Raw genomic sequence first — 22,148 nt, 5'->3', positions numbered from 1 at the left:
AGACAAAACAAAAAAAATGAGAGCAAATTTAATTGAGCATGGTAAAAAGTGATTAGTAAAGGTAGGTGGATCCAGGAAATATAGCCTAGCGGACAAAGTGCTTCCTGCTCCAATAGGAGGATTTGATTTAGAATCACTAGCATCTGGTTTATAAAGAACAACAACAATGACAAGGATGGACATAGTCAGGAGGAAGATCAGTTGGTGGGTCCTGCGGTATCAGGAGATGGGTAAGTACATGGTATATGTGAATAAAATTTTCACCACAGTGGTGAGGGGCAGGAATAGACCTACCTTCAGAGGTTACTAGTTAGCCATTCCAGCCTAAACAGTAAGATCTAAGTTCAGCGACAGACCTATCTCAAAATAATAAGGTAGAAAGTGTTTGATTAAGGGATTTGACATGGCATCTAGCCTGAACGCTGATATAGACATACAAGTACCAAGTAAACAGAGGGCTGAAGACATAACTCAGCAGTGCAGAGCACACACTATTCTTGCAGAAAAATCTTAGTTTGGCTCCCAGTATCCTAGTTGGGTGGCTCACAGTTGACCGTAACCCCAGCTTCAGGGCATCAGATGCTCTATCCTGGCTCGTTGGTACCTGCTCCCACTCCCACACAAATAAACAAGTAACTGAAAAACAAATCTTAAAGGAGAGGAGATGGGATTTTTGTTTACTTATTCTGAAAGAGGGCTACACGTCTGAGGTGAGACTCTAAGAAAGAAGGGCATGCTCTGCTCTCTCAAGTAGGAGTCTCATGTTTGATATGCCTGTCCTGAGGGCAGGCTGTATTTGCATCAGCAGCAATAAACACTCTGAATATTAGCTTCCTGTTGCTTTTAGAATTTGGTATTTGCACCGTTCCTGTCACACGGATGACAACACGGTAAGATAAGGTTCTTCTGATAATGCAGAAAGACATCAAATACTAGCCTCACAATTTAGGCAGTGCTGGTGCCTGCTGGCTGGAACCTAGGTTCTTTCTTCCTTTGTCATTGTCTCATCCATCCCTTCTTGGCTCCGGGGCTTTGTTTACATATCCTTCCTGCTCAAGAAGTGCCGCAGCTGTTCGGAGGACCAGTGGAAAGACTGAGCATTATCTGCTCACGGAGTCACTGGATTCCACTCGCTTTCTCGTCATTCCCTTCAGTTTTTAGTTTTGGCACTGGCTAGTATTTTCGAAGGACCGTATGTGTTAACAATCGCAGAGCAACACCACTCCCAAGGATTGATTCATTGCCCCGTTTTGTGGGCTCCTTGATGTAGTATCCCCACCAGCTGTTTTCTTGCTTTCTCTTTTGTTTGGTCATTGTTCACATAGCTATGCCTTTGAACTTCAAAATTCTTCTGCATCCAGTTGAATCACGGGCTTAATTGCAGCAGGAGCACACTTTCTTTCTCTATCATAGTTTCCTCTGAAGTGTTCATTTCCACCCAGCTGAAGTTGCTCTTCTCTTGTTCACATCATATTGTTTCTTTATTTCACGATGTTTTGTTTTCTTTTTTACACATTCCTAGAGAAAATAATAATACTAATAATACTAATACTAATACTACTAATAATAATAATAGCAAATAAACAGAAGAAACCCTTCCTTTTTTGCCTGGGGAAACCCCACATATAGGCAGACAATCAGTATACATCATGATGACCAGCTATAATGCATTTCTGTTTGTTCTTGTGGCTCTTCTTTAGCCAGTTCTCATCAGTAAGGATAATTATAAGTTCTGTGCTTTTAAAGTTTTGATTTTTTCTTCTTCTCTACATTCCTCTAACACCAAATGCAAAAACTAATCAGTTACTCTTACAGGATTATCAACCTCTGCCCATAGAACCAGATGACAATGACCTTCCAATCAACCCTGTGGTGGGGACCAGCTATACCTTCAGAATGACAATGCCCCTAATCAGCAGGAAGTAGCTTGAAGAGCAAAAGTCGCCCCTATGCCCTTCCCACCATCACCGCCTTCCCAGCTCCTCACTTTTTAATAAAACAAAAGGGGGAGGGATGTTGGGATCCATAAGCAGGCATCTCTAAGGCCAGCCCTGAGGGACCTGACAAGTCAGATATCAGGCATCTGTGAGGCCACCTATGGACCACCCATGGACCACCTGAAACCACCTGCCAATGCTCTGGGTCACCTTATGAGAGAACTCGCACCACCTCTTCTCCCTCTCTTTCTTTCTGTCCCCTACCCTCCCCAGAGATGGTCTCTGTGACCCCTCCCTCTTCCCTTAATAACACCTACCACGTGGGGAAAAAAATGTTTTGAATTTTTGACTCACTTCTCTTTACATCTTTCTTTTTTGGCCCAGATATTTTAATTTTCAGTACGATTATCTCTCTCTCTCTCTCTCGATTTATTTATTTATCATTTTTGTGTATGGCTTTTTGTCTGCACATGTGTCTCTGCACCACAGGTGTAAAGTGCCCTCAGAGACCAGAAGGGTATGTTGGGTCCTCTGGAGACTGTCATGAGCTGCCAGGTTTGTGCTGGGAATGGAACCATGGCCTTCTGCAAGAGCAACAAGTGCTCAAAGAGATGCTGAGACATCTCTTTGGCCTTAAGGGTATCTCTTTTTGGCTGAGGTATTGTGTCATTATAAAAAATAATTAAATAGAACTTACAGGAAAGAAATGTACTACTTGCACCGTTCTGAAACACAATTGCACACCTCATCCTACCTGAAAGGGGCAATTTTCTTCTGTCAAATGCTAGCTTTCATAATCTATGTTCTCATATCTATTCTGTCCCTACATTTGGAGTTATGCCTCAATTATCTTCCAGTTTTTAAATTATACCGTCTATAGCTCATTTTATCTCTCTAGTACTTAAAAGTACTTCCTCAGGTCTTCAAGTCTTGCTTTTAGCTCCATACATTGTTTTCACACGTGTTGCTCTCTCCAGTTTATTTCCTTTTATCCAGGGCTTCTGTGGTATGACTGCTGCCTCTGCTGGCTCTTACTGAAACTGATTTGCACTGACAATGTGAGTGTACCTCCTAGTTTCCATGTCATCTGGTGCCTTGACAGTGCTGACATGTTGACCATGAGTCAACAGTTTCTGGAAGAAAGAGATTCCAGATTTCAATCGGTACTTACCAAAGTATGTAAACAAGAACCTTCAATATTGGTTGAAGTAGATGTTAAAATAATGTTATAATTTAATTGTGATAATAATTAAATATAATTAATCATATAATGAGAATTATGCTAAAGCAGGGATAGAAAAAAAGACTGCTGGCTTCTAGCATGATTTTCAAGATCTTGGAAAATCATCCTTCTTATTCTTAGTAAAGGAAGCAGCATATCTGGGAAAACCCAGCCACTTAATTTTTATCAGTTAATAAAACAGGAAGAAGGAAGATGCCCCATGTAAACCACCTACAGCCTGGAATGTGGGAGAAAGGACTTTCCACCCCAGCTTCCCTGTAGTCTCCCCCAAGGACCATGACGTTAAAACTCAGTGGTGGAGGTCGCAGCCCAGCACAACACAACAGGATCACAGCACAGAAGCCTGAAATCTATGTCTAGGTCTTCCTTCGTATCTCATCAAGGTATCAGTAGCGCTCCTAGAAAATAGAAGCAAAGAGTACCAGAGGCTTCAGCCTTTGGATAGGAAGGAATCTCCAGGGAATTCCAAATACAACAGAAAAGGCAAAAATCAGAGAAATTACAAGAAATGCTGCCTCTAATATGAAATAGAGCCAATAGTAAATACAACCTAATTCCTACCTAGAACGAAGTAAAGCTTCATACTTACCCATTTACTCCATTTTCACTGACTCAGTAAGATTTGGATTTCATTGAAATGTTCCAAAGACTTCGCACGAATTACACACATTCCTGGATGCACGCATGTACACTTGTATGAGGTAAGCATTTCAATATGACAGAATGGTCCGATAAAGAGCTGCGATGGATGTGTTTCAACGTGGTATATTATAGTGGAGGACAAGAAAATGGGTAGCATGACCAGAAAGTGACGACTTATGTTGAAATAGAGCCAGTGGGAAATAGAATGCACCATGCCAGTCCCATTTGGGGATTTTGTCCAATCACAATTAAGTGATACAAGTGATCCTATAAAGAAGGTAGTGTTTCATCTTGTTTGTAGTTCTATAGAATTGGATGCAATCTACCATGTGACACGTGTTTGAAGGACTTACTGTGTATACACGTGGTAACATTTATACAGCCAGGACATTCTGAACTTCTGTGATGAGAGAAATGTTCTACAATTGCTCAGCACAGTAACTACTAGACTCTTTCCAACAATTGAATCACTTATTTTTTAATATTTGGTACTGGGATTGAACCCAGAACTTCTTGCAGGCAAAGCAGATTGTCTGCCATTCAACTTTATTGCTAACTTCTCTGTTTGAACAGTATAAATATACGGAAATGAAGAACTGTATTAAATTTAATCTTACTTAAATTAATTATAATTAAAACAGTTTAAATAGAAGCTGTTATTTTGGCCAGAACATCTATAGAATATTAGTTGGCTTTAAAACGTGATTTAGACTGACATAGGTTTAGCTGGAGATTTTTCCAGTTTAAAAATATAGTTCCAAGATTATGCATAATTTGATTAAAATTTGTTCATTACAAATCTAGACCAATTTCCAATTGATATAAATGTGCATTACAAAATCAAAGGAGTAAAACGAGTTCAGACTTTTAACTATTTTGGTATCATGAGTTTTGATCTGAAGTAACAGATGTAGGTCACCACTGGGTGAAGAGAATTTAATCACTGTGTTGAAATCCCCTTAAGTTATCATTGCTCTTCCCGTTTAGCCACTACAACTGAGATATTGGCGTCTTCATTTGAGACTTAAAGTGACAAAATATCTGACAAACTGTGATGCAGAGAAATATTTTTTACCTGATATTATTTTTTATAATGGTCACATTCATTAAATATTAGTAAAACCTATAGCAATTTAAGGTCAGTCTATATGTTTATTCAAGTAAGAGTAGAATCATTATCATCATAATTTAGAACACATGTAGGAATGGATGAGGGATAAACTGATTCTATGCTATGCAATTCTTTGCAGTTCTCATGCTGCCTATGCTTTGAGACCCATCGATATTTCAGAATGGTCTTGAACTTCCTGTGTCAGAGAGGATTATCTTGAACTCTGAGCTTTTTGCTTCCTCTTCCTGAGTGCTAGGATTGTGGGGATATGTTACTACCTCTAGTTTATGCAACATTGAAGATGGAATGCCTGCTAGGCATGAACACAACCAACTGTGTTATCTTTATATATTTTACATAAAAAGATCCTTGCCTTAGAGTTTTCAAATCAATAAATCAAGAGTGACTTAGTTATAGATACAACATTTATAACAAAATTCAAACTCAGAAGAAACAAAGAGTTTGATGATCAATTGAGAATAGGATGGTGAGCTACTTCCATGCTTTATGAACCACTGAATATGCATTTCTTCTATAAAAAAATAACTGATATGCAAACAGACATAAGTTTCCAGCCTCCTTCTCCTTCTCTGGTCTCCTTGGACTTGGCTCTGAGGTTTTCCATATGTGTATTCAGTTGTCATTCACTATCTTGCTACCTAACAGTAATCATATAAGAACATACTCCCTTAAGCTTGATGTAATTTTCCATTTCCAAAGTCATACCTTTGAAGCTATTCTTTGACGCACTTGCTCCAATGATACCTATGCTCTAATGAGTACTAAAAATATCTTTTCAAATTGAATAAAGAAAAAAAATCAAGAGCAAAATTAATGCATTGCTGCTTTGATTGGCTCTCTGCATCTGCCTTACCTTAAGGGAATACTCCATTAACAAGTTTAACCTACAGTACAAGAGAATTTCCTAGAAATCATCACTGTATTACTAAGTGTGAATGATTGTGGATAAGATGTCAGTTTCTCTGACAGTTAGATGTGCTGAGCGTTGGGTATTTTATATTTGACCACCTAGTAGATGCAAAGAATGTTTTACCTCCATGTTGAAGTTTCATTTTTGAGAGTGATGTTTAATTTATAACACTAAATATCAATTCATATCTTTGTCACTTTCTATTAGTTAGCTTTACTTCTTTTTTTGGTTTTTAAAAATAATCTTTAACTTTGTTCTTGCTGCCCTTATTTGTTGTTTGTGTATAAATAGGTTTTTACCAGGTGGTTTTCAGCTTGACTCTTGTATGTTTTTGATAAATGAAAACAAACCTCAGTCAATTTTTCTCTTCTTTTATTACTTTGCTTTCAAGTTTGTAGTCACTTTTTTGCTTCTTAGTCTCAAGTAAACCCAAGAAGTAAGTGTTTTTCTTTTTTGCTTTGTTATTTATAAATTCTTTTATAGAAAACTTTCAAAAGAAAAAAAAATCACACACTGAGATTAACCAGATCAAAGTCTATACATTTCAGTGAACACAATGAGTGAATACACTTAGCCAGTTGTAATGGAAGCTCTGTGGCTTCACACTGGAACTTAAAATTTCACTATCTAATATACCTCTATTGTGTTTATCCAGCAGCAAAACAGAAAGTATCACAATTTGAATACAATAAAATCGCAGTGGGTTGAAGCCACATTAGAGTAAAATTCTCAAGTAACCTATGAAGACGTTAATAAGAAAAGAAAATTAAAATTCTTACATCTGTAAGTAAACATTTCTTTGACACAGAAGCACTCATTTATGAGTCAACAATCTCCAAAGAATAGGAACGAAGAAGTTTTAGTCTGAGGTAACTGTTAGATAGGTACGATGATGGGATAAACCAAAGATTACATTTTATGTTTTGAATTTCAGTTTGACCAGATGGACTCAATCATTTGTGGCCATCCCTCCTTTGCCTCCTCTGCTTTCTCCAGTTCCTCAGTGCATGATCCTGAGGGCTGGAGTAATGAGGTCATCTGTGTTCAGTCACTTCTATACGGAGATTCTTGCTTTGCCCTTGCCTGTGGTGGGTCCTCCCAGACAAAACGTGCTTATAAAGATCCAAAAACATCAAGCATGTGTTAAAACAGCTTTCTTGGGGAAAGGACAGAGGATGGGAGATAGTCCTTAAACTGATCATTTTTGAACTCTAATAAGAAACTCAGGCTGGAGGGATAAGAGTGAAATATAGTTGTTCACAAGCTTCAAGCAGCTCTGTAGCTCATTTTTCTTAAAAAATACATTTTTGGGAAGTTTTTACCTGAGGCCTTAAACTTAGCGCTTATGCTCTAGAGAGAGGAATACAGCGACAATGTCACCTCCGTGTGTTGCCAAGGTTGTTTGTTTTGCTTATCTGACTCTTCTCCCGCACCCTCCTACTTCCTTTCTCTGTAGCTGTTATAAAGTCTCGCATGGTAAGTTATCTTCCAAATTCAAAGCAAGAAGAAAATGATTATAAAGTAAAAATCATACCATGTTATCCCAGCAACGATAATCTATCTTTCTGAGTTGAACCAATGCCAGCTTTCAGTTTGGGGGGCTGAATACATCCCAGGCGTGGTTAGGCCGCTTAGCTGTATGCCTTTCCAGCTGTGGACACATAAATTTTTCTTTTCTTTTTTCTTTTTTTTTTTTTTTTTTTTTTGTTTTGCATTTGATTCCTATTATGGTTTGACTGTCCCACCCAAAATTCACCCTGAATTTTAGTTGCCATTGTGAAATATTAACAGCAATGACCTAGGAGATGTAGCTGGGTTATCGTGGTTCTACCCCGACTCAACGAGCTCAGTCTAGTCTCCTTTCACCGCCATTATCCTACTCTGTTCATACCTGTATTTTTCAAAAGGCTTATTGACGGAGTGTAATAACTTTAAAATTTGTGCTTGTTTTCTGAGACAAACGAGCAAAGTCCGCATCCATACAGCCTCCACATACCATTGCTTCATTTCCATTTCACCTACCCTTCCAGGGACTTGTAGAGTCCATTTCAGCTTCTCTTGTAACAACACAGGTACCTTAATTTCTCAGACTCCCTGTTGAACCATTCGTAAAAGCCAGCTGCAACTTTCTCATTCTCTCACTCAATTATAGCTCCCCAGGCCTTTGTATTCACATGAAATCATTCTTAAAATGTCCACGTGGGTGAAATGATGTCTGGTCATTTAGATTTTATTTATATCCTGTCCGCTTCAGAGAAGGATTGAGGGAGTCTCTTTACTGCTGCTAGAGGGAATCTCTTTACTGCTGTTACCTGCTGAGCATTTCAGCACAGAACTGTGTCCTGTGCTTCCTTGGTTTAATTCCACAGAAGGAGAGTGGGAGAGAGATGCAACATGAGAGAAGCAGCAGATAGAAAATATAGAGGTTTTCTTTTTTTTTTTAGGCAAAAAGCCACTAATTGTGGGCATATGGATGTAATTGTTTCCCTGTGTGACACAGTTTTCTCATAACAAAATAGGAACAATTATATCCAATAATTTAATAGGCCATTTATACTTGACACCTTTAGTTATTATGGCAACTGGAGCTTTGTATAGCATGAAACCATGGTGAGAAAAAAAATCGGTCTCCTTAACTATCACAAGCTGTCTAGAAGACATCCATTTTGTTCATGCTGCTTTAGTTTCAAGGGAAGAAGCATAACGTTCTGGCCTGTGCTACTCTATACCAATCCACTCCTTTCCCTAATCCACCTTGCAGGAAAGGCAATGTGATTTCTGTACAGCTCCAGTGAGCTCAGCAGCTTCCTTCATCCCTGTTGACACTGCAGCTGTTCCTATAAGTAAATCAGAAAGCGAACTATTGTCTTCTTGAGCAGACAGACATGATTTTGTCAAACGACTAGCAATGAAACTCATCCTTTCTTAAATCAATCCCTCTGTTTACTTGAACAAATCCACAATTTTCTAAGAATTGAAAATAAACTTGACATGTCCACTCCTTCCTTTAAAAAATATTTAATGTCAAAACAGATACAAATTTATGCCTTCCTATCTAATGCTAATACTCTCCATTTGATACTAATGTGAAGCTTGTATCTTTTGCCATTATTACTCTTGACTTATGGTCATTTTGTATCTTTTGACCAAAATCTAATTATCAGAGTGACTCTTTTAATCCCAAATTTTAAGAGACAGAGAAAAAAAAAAGGAAGGGTAATAAGAATGAGACATTTATATCCACCTGTGCCTGAGATAAGGTGCTTAACCAGATTCGGGGATAGGAAAAGCTTTACCAAGGCAAGTGGCAGTAGGGGATGGTGCCAGAGAAGAGGACCTTAAACTATGTTTCAGAAACTCTAAGACCTGACCAACCTGTGAGGATATACACATAACTGCGGAGACAGATAAGGTTGCCAGAGTGTCCCAAGGGATCATCAATACCTCTCTAGCCATCATTACCAAAAATTGTCTATGGCGTCTTTGCTTGTACATGTCCACACGCTGAAGACATTCATAGTATTTGACTCTTGCTGATCTAAGCCATCTGGAGCAGATGAAGCAACATCAGTGTTCTAAAAACGTAGCAGCAGATGGCTAGATCTCCTTGTAAAGGAAAAAAACACTCGCATTCCCAGAGTCACATCAACCGCAGCTCTCAATTTATGATTTTCTTGTCAGACATAGGACTCAGCTGGATGCCAGGAGTTAGGCAGCAGTGACCTGTGGGAATCTGCCTGAGGTTTGAGTGCTACTATTCCCTCAATAATAATAATAATAATAATAATAATAATAATAATAATAATAATGATAATAAGTTTTGAAACTTACTAGGCTTTATATTGATGTTTTCTTCTCCAGTTTCTACCCAGTTCTCAGCTGTGAGCATTGTTTGACAAAAATCTTCACACTCTCAAGGTCCTTCCTAACTACTGGATTTTATAGGTCCTTCAAGTTAAAATCACAAATATAAGGATTGATGCTAGGATCCCCATATGCATAAGAACATGTAACATTTGCATCTCTCTGGGTCTGAATTAATTCACTCAGTACGTTTTTCAGTTTAGTCTATATTTGTAAATGTCATGATTCTGTTTTTCCTTACAACTAAATAAAATTCCATTGTGTACATGTACTCCTTACTCTTTTCCACTCATCACTTGATGGACACCTAGGCTGTGATCGTGTCCAAGTTCTTGTGAATAGAGAAGACATGAAAATGGATAAGGATATGTCTTTTATGGTGGGGAGGGACAGAAACACCTTACAGAAAGAGAGAGAGAAGAATACAGGTGATATAAAGGGGGAAGGGGGAATAATGCTAAAGGTTTTAAGAGGGGAGAAGGATGAGACATTAATACAGATGAGGTAGTGCGGATAACTACCACTAAGGATATTGGAAAAAGAAACTACTGTTTTATGATATATAATATATTATATATTACGTATATGTGTATACACACACACATACACACACACACACACACACACACACACACACATATATATATATATATATGCCACTGCAGAAGAGGAAATGCAGATCTAGTGCTATAAATCAGGGTGGCCATGTTTGGGGAAGACATAGATCTTAGGGATGAACCTACCACGATTATTTTGCTAAGTGGATAAATTTTCAAACTGCTGTCCAAACTTGTATCTCTATACTCAGAGGTAAGTGAAGCTCTCAGATTTCATTAGAGAAGTTTCTTTGGTTTAAGGATGGTGGTTAACAGAGAAACACACAAATGGTTTAAGGGTAGAGAAAAAAGCATCTGTGGACTGTTCAGTCACAAATGAGACACATACATCATGTTACCTCCCCTAAAATTCAAAGATTATCATGGGAAAGGGGGAAGAAACATTGTGAAGATAATAAGAGCTAGAGATTGGGGAGAAAATGGAGAACTCAGTATCTTCTGGACATAACGGAATGCTATACTCAAGAACTCCCAGAAACTGTGGTTGTCTGCACAAGACCAAGCCAGCCGATATGGCAGCATGGACAGGTAGAACTTTAGGATTTTTCACCCATAGTTTAGTTGCTATTGGTGGTTGATGGCTTCTGGAAATGAGAGTTAGCTTTCTGAACGGGCTAGCTCTTGGAATATAGACCAATCTCCTGTTGTCTCCACATCCATGAGTAAATGGGCAGTACAAATCGGACTGACACATGAAGTTGAGAGTGGGGAACATGGATGGCAGATCTTGGAGAAGAGAATGAGAATGAATATGATCAGAGAACTTTATATAAATGTATAAAATTCTGAAAGAATTTAAAAAGTAGTCTATGAAAACATCTGTCCTTAAAAATTTCCCACATTTTCTCAGTTAAAGCCCTTCTTTACTATTTTTTATATTAATCACAGGTTATGTACTTTTTATCCCAGCCTTATCTCCCTTCCCCATTCCCTTCCAATCCCACTCTCCCTCCCCCATCTTCTCCTTGCCCCTTTCCAAGTCCACTAACAGGGAAGGACCTCCCCCCCCCCATATGACCCTAGCTTATAAAGTCTCCTCAGGACGGGCTGCAATGTCCTCTTCTGTGGCCTAGCCAGGCTGAGTTAAGGCCCTTATTAACAAACATTTTGTTCGGTACTTTTGCTTGTAAAGCAAAGGTAATATAACATCACCAGGTATTTAGCATTAAGCTAGAAATAGGCATTTGTCCTCTTAGTTCTCACAGCAGATCTGGTACTAAATCTATAGAAAAAAAGACTGGTGGAGACATGGGATATTTTGCTTGAACAACATCATCAGAGTGGCTGCACTTGAGATTTATAGAATCAATAATGACATCCCAGTGAGAAAACATGATCGTACATATGAAACTGAGTGATATAATGTCTTTTGAGGATATCTTCTCCCTGACGATTGCAGAGGAGACTAAGCATGCAAACATTGACATAAAGCGTCTTCAGTCCTGACTGCTGCTCTCCGTGGCTCCTCATTTTACTGCTGTCTTATCTGGAGGAAGCTGACTTTATGTGCTTGTTGTCTGAATTACCTGAAAACTGAGATTATAAAATGATACCCGTCCATATAAAAATGTCACAAGGCAAAGATCAGGTTTGGCTGGTAAAGGGATACAGGCTTAGAAAACCTACTATGGCTACTTTAATTTAATTTAAATACTTTAATTTAAATACCAGTTTAATTTCTAATTGCATTTTAAACATTTGCTCACATTCTCATCAATAAATTTAGCTCTTAGAGCCATCAAAGAAGCTTCTTTTTGCAGCAGAGACCATAACAGAAAATTGCAACTAATCAAAATGCAGAGAACAATAGACCCAGTCTTAAATGATCAATCTGCAAGGCAACGCCTGTATGAAAATGTTATAGAACACTGCAAAATAGGACATGGAAAAAGTGTAAGAACTGAGAGGAGCAGTATGCTTGTTGAGGGCCTATCTATGTCCTTCATCTTGACAGAAAAGTCATGCCCAGGAACTCTTTTTTCAAATTAAATTTTTATTTTTATATTAATTATCATATCTTAGCTATGATAGTAGTCCCCTCCCTTAATCCCTCTCAATCTCACCCTCCCTCCCTCATCTCCTCCCATGCCCTTCTCCAAGTCTGCTGATAGGGGAGGTCCTCCTCCTCTTCCATCTGACTTAGCCTATCAGGTCTCATTAAGACTGGCTGCATTGTCTTCCTCTGTGGCTCCTCGGGGGCGGGGGGTGATCAAAAAGCCAGTCACTGAGTTCATGTCAGAGACAGTGCCTATTCATTCCCCTTACTAGGGCACCCACTTAGATACTAAACTACCATGGTCTACAACTGAGCAGGGGTTCTAGGTTATATCCATGAATGGTCTTTGGTTGGAATATCAGTCTCAGAAAACACCCCTGTGCCCAGATACTTTGATTTACTTACTCTCCTTGTGGAGCTCCCATCCTCTCCAAGTCTTACTATCTCTTCCTTCTTTCATAAGATTCCTTACACTCTTAGCCAAAGTTTGATTATGAGCCTCAGCATCTGCTTTGATACACTGCTGGGTAGTCTTTCAGAGGCCCTCTGTGGTAGGCTCCTGTCCTGTTTCCTGTTTTCTCCTTCTTCCAATGTCCGTCTCATTTGTCTTCTGAGTGAGGATTTATCATTTTACCCAGGGACCTCTTTCTTGCTTAACTTTTTTAGGTGTACAGATTTTAATGCTTATCCTATATTATATGTCTAGTATCCTCTTACAAGTTAGTATATACCTTGTGTATCTTTCTGCTTCTGGGATACCTCGCTCAGGATGATCCTTTCTAAATGAACGCTTAAAAATATGAACTGAATCGTAATAATGTCAGTTGACATGCCAGTATAGATGAGAGAAATATCACATGGCCCCATCCCTAGTTAAAGAACTACAGGCAGTTAACAGCTGTTATGCAGGAGAATCATTTTTCCCCAGGGTAGGGTCTCTTAATTAGTTGTCCAATATCAGGTGGTCAGCCCTGAAATGATTATAAGAGACAGAGGTGATGGGTGGCTCCAAGGAAAAAGTGTCTTCCAGACACCATAGGACTCATGGCCGCATGAACTCACAGAGACTTTGGCAGCATCTCCAGAAGGTCAGTTCAGACAGGGGATCCCAGAACTGAGAGAACGAATTGGACATGAGCCTCAATTCGTAACTATGAAACAACCAAAGGAAAAAATGCTAATGACCTCACTCTTACATTTGTATTTAAATTTGTCTCTGAAGAATCACACAGAGTTTGGGTCTAGAATTTAGTTTTATAGGGCAATAAATAATGTTTGGATTTCTTCATAGACAGCTCTGAACCAAGAATAGTGCAACAGACAAAATGATAGTCAGAAAATGTTAAGTAAAACCACGAACATTTCTTACCAATTGAAAACAAGATGGTGAGACCACATAGCCAGCTAGTTTTAAAACTAATACAATCTGCTAATATTATATATATATATATATATATATAATAATAATCTGTGTGTATACTTACAGCATTGAAATGACATTTAGTAAGGTTAATGCCATTTACAAAAGTTAATGATTTCATAATCATCTATATAATCATTTAATGGCAATGTTTGCAAAGTAGGCAATATAAAAAGGACAATGAGGAATCTAATAATATTCAGTTTCTTACTACTTAATAATTTAAATAAATAAATGAATAACAAATCAGATTATAGTTTATTAACTATTTCAGAAATACCAGACAGAATATGTGTAGGACATATTTGTGGAAAAGCTGAAAGAAAATGTAGTTCAAAACACATATCATGTATATTTGATAATCATCTTCTTTTGCTGCTAGTATAACAGTGTTTTTAATATTTAAGAAAAAGTATTTCTGCTAAAAAAAGTTAGGTTAAATGTTCTCTTGTCTAATTTCTTATTGAAATTTTGATAAGATCATCTAAAAAGCATAATTTTCCTTTTGGCATAATTTTTTCTTTGTATTATTTCTTTAAGAAGTGATGGACTACACTTGATCTTAGCCAAAAGGCCGAGAAGCCATGAGTCAGTTTGCTATCATTTTAATTGACTGAAAATAAACTTGTAACTGAAAAAAAAAAAAAAAAGAAGTGATGGACTAGTGATGGGAATTTACAGCATGAGAAACATTAATTGGGCGCAGATTTTCTCAAATTATTTAAAATTCAGTAATTACAATGAGAGTCCCCTGCACTAGTGACAGCTGTCACTCGTTTTTTTTGGGGGGGAGTGACAGTTGGCTTTGGTTCTCAGATTTTGCAGAACAGTCTAGTTGAAGAAGACTCTGGTCCAACTGAGGAATGAAGGTTGTCAGACTCAATGACAAGTCTGTCTTTCACTGAGTGGATCAAGAGCACCAAGACATTACAATTCTAAAATCAAAGCTCAACTGAAATATTTGAGTTTCCTTTGAGACTGTTAGAATGCCCACTTTGAGCTGTTTCATTTTCACCCACAGATACTTTCATTTCATTTCACCAAATATTATTATTATATAAAACATTACATTTTATATAAAATAAATATGTTTATATTCATATCGAAGAAATTCAAATGGATTTCTTAAGGGGTCAGGATAATGGAGGAAAGAAAAAAAATGCAATTTCCTGCCGATTTCCTACCTTCTGAAGTATTTTATATAAAATTTTAGATTTCAATTTAGGTTACAATAGCACATATGTTCCCATGCTCGTTTATGTCATTCTAGGAGACATTAAAGTTTCTGGAGGACAACATACTCTGTATCTTTAACAGATCTATATTCTATGGTTTGAAATTTAAAAAAAAAAATCCAATGCTTAGTTCAAAGAGTAAAAAATAAATCAGTGGAAAAGTCTGTGTTGAAAGTAGATTTAATTTTCAACAGTTAATTTGCTTTCCTTCTGATTTTATTTTTGCTTGATTCCACATGATGTGTTTTCAACCAGAGATTGGATTTCAAGGTGCATGGAGACAGGACAGAAACATGCACAGAAAGAAGATTTAATTTAACAAACATTCACCTTGTTAAAGAAATTGTTTATCAGCACCTTGAAGGACTAAGCAGTATTTCAAAAATTAAAAAAAAAAAAAAAGTGATAACTGCCAATTTTCTAAGCCATCCTGTCATCATGGCTTTGGCTCTGATCACCAGCCCAGGAAACTTTAATGAGAAGAAATGTGTGGAAGGCAGTCAGGATTTCTTTGCACCTCTTGTTCTTACCATGACATGGGAATATAGGCATCTCCCTTCTGATGAAGTGATGGTACCTTGCTAGGGTAGTACACACAATTTCCCATTATTCTGAGGTTACACAGGGGTTACTAAAGCATGAGATCAAATAGAGGTCACTGTGCCTGTTGGCATGCCTCTCACAAAAACAATTCTTATAATGGAAGTTAATAAAAGACACTAGACTAAAACAATTTAAAAATAAAAAATTATCTGTCTCTTTAGACTGGCTAAAGGGGGGAACTTAAGTAATAAGTTAATATTTTGTTGATTTTAAGTTAAAGGATATTTCTCATATCCACGAAGGAAAAACACACACACACAAACCTTAAATTCTATGAAATGAACAAACAAAAAAACCCCTAAAGATTAAAAGTCTTCCTGGAGTATTGGTCATTTGTTTGCTAATGAATGATATTTAAATTTTATTCACAGCATGGCCTACAGAGTCTAACTTCTGTGGTACTGAGTGAGGTCTATTGGAACACAGATAAGCTCATTTTTTATACATATTTTTGGCTACATTTCCAGAGTTGAACAGTGGCAAAAAACAACATACATCTGCCACATTCAAAATATATGTTCTAGTCTCATGCTTTAACCCTGTCTAATAAAAAATTACATCAAGTATAAACACTTGCATTCCAACCATGTCCCAAACTTATTAGTAAAAAGATGATTTCATTCTTTCTTATCTCTATAAATATTTTAATGTAAAAAATAATAATAGAGAATGAGATGCATATATTCAAGTAATCTCCTTGAAAAAAAAAACAAAAAATGGCATTATGAATTTGTAGTGAATTTAACACAACTGGAAAAAAAATCATCCTAAGTGACATCCAGAAAGACCATTATAGATTATACTTATAAAAAAATATTAGCTGTTAAGTAAATGATAATGAATCTATAATCCACAGGTCCAGAGAGATTAGATGAAGAAGAGTGCTACAGGGAGAAAACATGGATCTCCCTAGGAAGGGGAAATAGAATAGATTCTGTAGACTGAAGAAAAGTGGAAATGGAAGGGAAGGATCAGGTGTGGGAGAGGGATGAAAGGAAAGAGTGTGGGGAGAGACAGCTGGAATTAGGACATCTTTGGGAGGCAAAAATAATGAAAAAATATTTCTTCAAAACAGAGATAAATCTTTTATTCTCCAAGATTTTTGTTCTGCTTTATTTTTTTAAATAAAACTTTAATATATATATATATATTTACAGTGTATGCAATTAATTATATCCATTTGTATACAGTTTCAATATATGCATACATTATTTAATGGATACATTTAGCCAGCCAACATATTTATTACTTCATTGTTTTGCTTTGAACAAGAAATGTCCTTCGCCAGCACAAGTGTTTGAATCCTTGTTCCACAGTGAAGCACTTGAGGAGACTATTGAACTACTAGGAAGTATGGCCTTGCAGGAGGAAGAACTTCATTCCAAGTGTGCTTTGAGTTTATACTCTAACTCTACTTCCAGGTGGCTTTGGGCTTCATGTTAGCTGAAGATGATCGGTTGGAAAACTTGAGTGTGCCTTTGAAATGTTCTGCTTGACCTTGGTCCCTTGCATTGTTGCTTTTTGTCATAGTGGGGTGAATGGTTTTGCTTTCCAAATGCACCCTTTTCTGATGTCTTGTCTCAACATGACCTGAAATTCACAGAGGTAAGTTATATCAGACTGAAACCATTAAAACTATGAGTCTTTTTTTTCAATTCTTTCTTATCCTTTCTGTTGTCTTTTTTTATATGTAATTTTTTATTTATTACAGTTTATTCACTTTGTATCCCAGCTGTAGCTCAACCCTTATTCCCTCCCAATGCCGCCTTCCCTCCTTCCCTCATCTCCTCCCAAGCCCCTTCCCCAGTCCACTGATAGTGGAGGATTTTCTCCCCTTCCATCTGACCCTAGCTTATCAGGTCTCATCAGGACTGTCTTTCATAGTCTTCCTCTGTGGCCTGGTCAGGCTGCTCCCCCCTCAGGGGGAGGTGATCAAAGAGCAGACCACTGAGTTCATGTGAGAGACAGCCCCTGCTCCCCTCATTAGTGAGCCCATTTGGAGAGTGAGCCGCCACTGGCTACCTCTGTGCAGGGGATCCACGTTATCTCCCTGAATGGTCCTTGGTTGGAGTTATCAGTCCCTCAAAAGACTCATGGGCTCAGATTTTTTTGGTTCTGTTGTTCTCCTTGTGGAGTTCTAGACTTTTCCAGGTCTTTCTATCTCCCCCTTCTTTCATAAGATTCCCTGCACTCTGCCCAAAGTTTGGCTATGAGTCTCAGTATCTGCTTTAATATCTTGCTGGGTAGGGTCTTTCAGAGGCCCTCTGAGGTAGGCTCCTGTTTTGTTCCTTATTTTCACCTTTTCTGATGTCTATCCCATTTGCCTTTCTGAATGAAGATTGAGCATCTTACCCAGGGTCCTCCTTAGTTTCTTTAAGTGTACAGATTTTGGGTGTTTTATTACTTTTAGTTAGTTTTTATAAATCAGTGATATAACAGTTCATTTTGTTTAACCTGCACATGGCCATCCAGCTACCTTAAGATTTGGTTGAGAAGACTGCACCTTCTCCATTTTTTCCTCTTAGTCTTTTGTCCAAACAAAAATTAATCATAAATTCGTATTTTCATTTTTGGATTCTCAATCATTGATATTCTTTTGAGCATTTAGAGACAAGAGAGCTAAAAATGCAGGCTCTTTCTTGTGTCAGATTTGGCTCTTCATAGATTAAAAAGTGATTCTTAAATTAAAAAAAATGTATTCTGGTTGCTAAGTACAGTCACTTTTAAATAGTATGCCATACAAAATTTCAGTTAAATAATACATATGGTAAAATGCAACAGATTACCAAAACTTACTGTTTTTTTTTAATTATTTTTACCAGTATCTTGAGATCATTTACTTTTTAAAAATATCGGTACCTTGGAAATATTATGCATTGATGAATTACTATCCATCTTTCCTCAAAATAACATTCACTTGATTTTGAGAGTTTGAAATTAACCTCAGCAGGAATCCGAACATCTTAACGGTTGCCATCAACAAAGCCTCAAAGCAAAGCCCCCTCCTACTGCCTTACTCATAGGCTGCTCTTTCAGTCTGATATTTTTGAACGAGTTCTCATTTTGATCTGATGCGCTTTAGAAAAGTCACTGGATGTTTCAGAGGGTTAAGACCATGTTTATTCACACAAACACACATAGACATAAATTTTGGGGTAAATATAAAAATTTTTCTTTTGTGTATTTTATTAGCATCATGTAATGATTCGGTTAACCTCACTTATTCTTCCATGTATTCTGGCAAATTAAGTGACACGTTGTTTTAAACTAAATTTTAAATCAATTTCTATATATAAAGAAAATCCCAGAAAGCACTCATTATAATAAACATTATTTTATCTACATAAATAGAATCGGTTACTTACATATTCAGTTGGAAATTATTAGATTGCTAATTTATGATATGTGGCCTCTCATTATCAAATTGCTTTCACCATTTCCTCTCCCTTGGGTACTATATGAGAAAAAAATGTCCTCAGTAGGGAAAAAAAAAACATTCTGGGTTGCATAAAATCTCAACCTTACCATAGACATTGACTGCCTTGACTCCTCTCGAGAGGTGCTTTGGTACATTAAGGCTTTGCTGAAATACTATTTCACTTAACGGTTACTATTACTCCATTTTTAATGGAGTCTACTGTTACTAACGATCAGTGTTTTTTTTTTTTTTTTTCCTTAAATTGATCTTTAAAAGTCTTTATTAAAATAGGTCAAGAGCATTTATTTTTTTCCAGATATTTCTTTCTCAACTAATGGGATGCTAAACACTAGGCTGGTAGCATACACTGTCAGATGTAAAGAATGGCCTCTGTTAGGGTTAAAAATTGGGTGAGATTCTGACAAATAGTGTCAAGTATTACATTTGCTTACCTCGAGAATTTCCTTGTTTCATATCCCCAAATTTTTAGTACAAATCTGAATGTTCTGACTCAATCAACGTTAGAAATGCTGGCATTGTGTCATGTTTTCTCTGCTGTCTGTGGTTACCACTGCCGCATGGAATACATTGTGTTATGTACTGATATGATAATCACAAATACTCCCCCAGCACAAGAAAAGCCACCGTTATAACAAGCCACTGAAGTGGCCCAGTTACAGCACAAGGAAAAGCCAAAATCCAAACTCAGGGGCTCTGAAGTCAATGCTGGAGCAAGGTTTAATCAGTGACCAAGGATGTTTAATGATCCGCTCAAAAACCAACCACCTCAGTCTGAAAAAAATATATTCTTCTGTTATACTCACGTGATCAGTCACCTGTGCTTAATGACAGATAATAAGGGTATTTTTTTTTGAGGGGGACTGATGTAACATATAAATTCAAATTTAAAATATCTCTTTAAATTTGACTTTCAAAGATGAACAAATAGAAAAGAACAAATTTTATTTTATTTTTTAATTATTTTTTTATTTTCAAAATTATAATTACATAATTTTACCCCTCCTTTTCCTCCCTCCAACCCCTTGCATGCTCTTTCTCTCAAATTCATGACATCTTTTGTCTTGGTTGTTATAACACACGCGCACACACAATCCCAAATGCATAAATGCCACCTTCTTAGTCCATAGTCCATCTTTTTAAATGTTTTTAAAAATTATTTCAGTTTATTTACTTTACATCCCCAGGATGCCCCCCCTCCTTTCCTCCCAGTCCCTCCCTTCCTTTCCTTCCCCTTTCTCCTCTGTCTTTCCCCTCCCCCCCAGAATAAACGAGCCTCCTCTCCCCATATCAGCCCTCCCCAGTACATCAAGTCATATCGGAACTGAGTATATCCTCATCCCCCGAGGCCAGGCAAGGCAGCCCTGCCGGGGGAAATGATCCAAAAGCAGGCAATAGAATCCATGTTAGAAACAGCCCCACTCCCTCCACTGGTCAGTCACCCCATATGAAGACCAACCCTCTCATCCACCACATAAGTAGAGAGGGCCTGGGGCCAGACCATGCCTGCTCCTTAGTTGATGTCTCAGTCTCTGTAAGCCCCCATGGGACTGGGTGAGTTGTCTCTGATGCTCTTCTTGTGAGGTTCCTGTCCTCTCCAGGTCCTTCCATCTTTCGCCCAATACTTCCACCAGACCCCTGGAGCTCTGCCTCATGCTTGGCTGCAAGTCCTAGCATCTGCTGCTGTGAAGGCAGTCTGGCTGCTACAACTGTCACCCCATTGGTTGCCAGGATTGATTCAGCTGATCTGGCTGGCTAGGCGGTGTCTCCTTCCCTCACCGCTCCGTGAGCGAACCTCCCTAAGGTTCATGCTTCCTCAATCGAAGAGGAGGACCTTCCCTGAAAAGAGAAGGACAGGTCTTCGGTCAAGCGTACACGAGTAGCTGCCTCCCCTGCTAGAACCGCCGAACAAGTTCAAGAACAAATTTTATCATGAAGTCAATAGTGAGAAAAAAAATTAAAAAAGATCTAGTTTTCCCAGTTTAATTTACAGTGGGTGTAGGGGAGCCGCCTGGAACCTGTGGCCCTAGATATCATAATTGCAGAAAAGCGATCAACTCTGCGAGAAGTCTTTTTTTTTTTTTTTCTTTTCTTTTCTTTCCCGGCTTTCTGAGATCCTGTTATTCTTGTGATAAGAATCCCCCAGGTGGTTCTCATATCGCTGGAGAGTGAAGAGTTGTGGGAAACATCGCCACTGGAAACTTCAGAACTTTATTTAGAAAGATAAACTTCTGAGCCATTGTTAATCATGTACTAATTAGGCACGAGACAAGGTCTATACTTATCTGAGATGTAAGAGTAAGCTGATGGTCAAGACCTTCAAGTGCAAGTTGAAACTAAGAGAGAAGTTCGCCATCAGTGTGCTCTTTCTAATGCATTATTCATGGGAGTGTGTTCGGCTCAGTTTAACAAACGCTGAAACCTTTCTCTGAGCTGGCAATGCATTGCACTTTAATAATAAGAACTGATTAATCGAGTGTAATGCCAAATAAGAGCTAACTGTGCATGAAGAATAATTAGGAAGAACAAAGTAGAACTTTTATATTATTGCCAAACTGCAAATTATCAAATATTTATTGATTAGCCTGAAGAGCAAGTAATCAGAAGAATGTTCTTTAAAGAATGTGGGTTGAAATAGGGGTTTTTATTATTTAATTGTACAAGTGCATAATGTACGAAAAATACCTCAGAAAGAGTAATAGCCCTGAAGTCCTCATTCCAGTTTATACTACTACAGGAAAACAAAAACAAACAAACAAAAATCACCACCACCACCACCACCAACAAAAACATTTCTTTGGGTGGCTTTGGCATCTGCATGACCAGGAACGCCAGAAAAACCAATCCCAGTGTGCTCTGGTTGTTGGCAAATATTTCCAGTATGGCAGTTTCTCGTCAGCGGATACTGCTGTTTTAGAGTGAGTGTGCTACCCTTGAAACACCTTTAAAACAACATACCAGGTCTCCATCGTGTGTATCAGCATTCACAGAGATAGTGGAAAATGACAGATTCTAAAAGGGTGTTCACCCTCACATACTGTGCACACACACACACACCCACACACACACACACACACACACACACACACACAATGTCAGAAAAAGAATGGGCT

The sequence above is a fragment of the Meriones unguiculatus genome, chromosome 6 (genome assembly GCF_030254825.1).
Source record: "Meriones unguiculatus strain TT.TT164.6M chromosome 6, Bangor_MerUng_6.1, whole genome shotgun sequence".
NCBI classification, from domain to species: Eukaryota; Metazoa; Chordata; class Mammalia; order Rodentia; family Muridae; genus Meriones; species Meriones unguiculatus.
Note: the sequence above shows the minus strand (reverse complement) of the source record.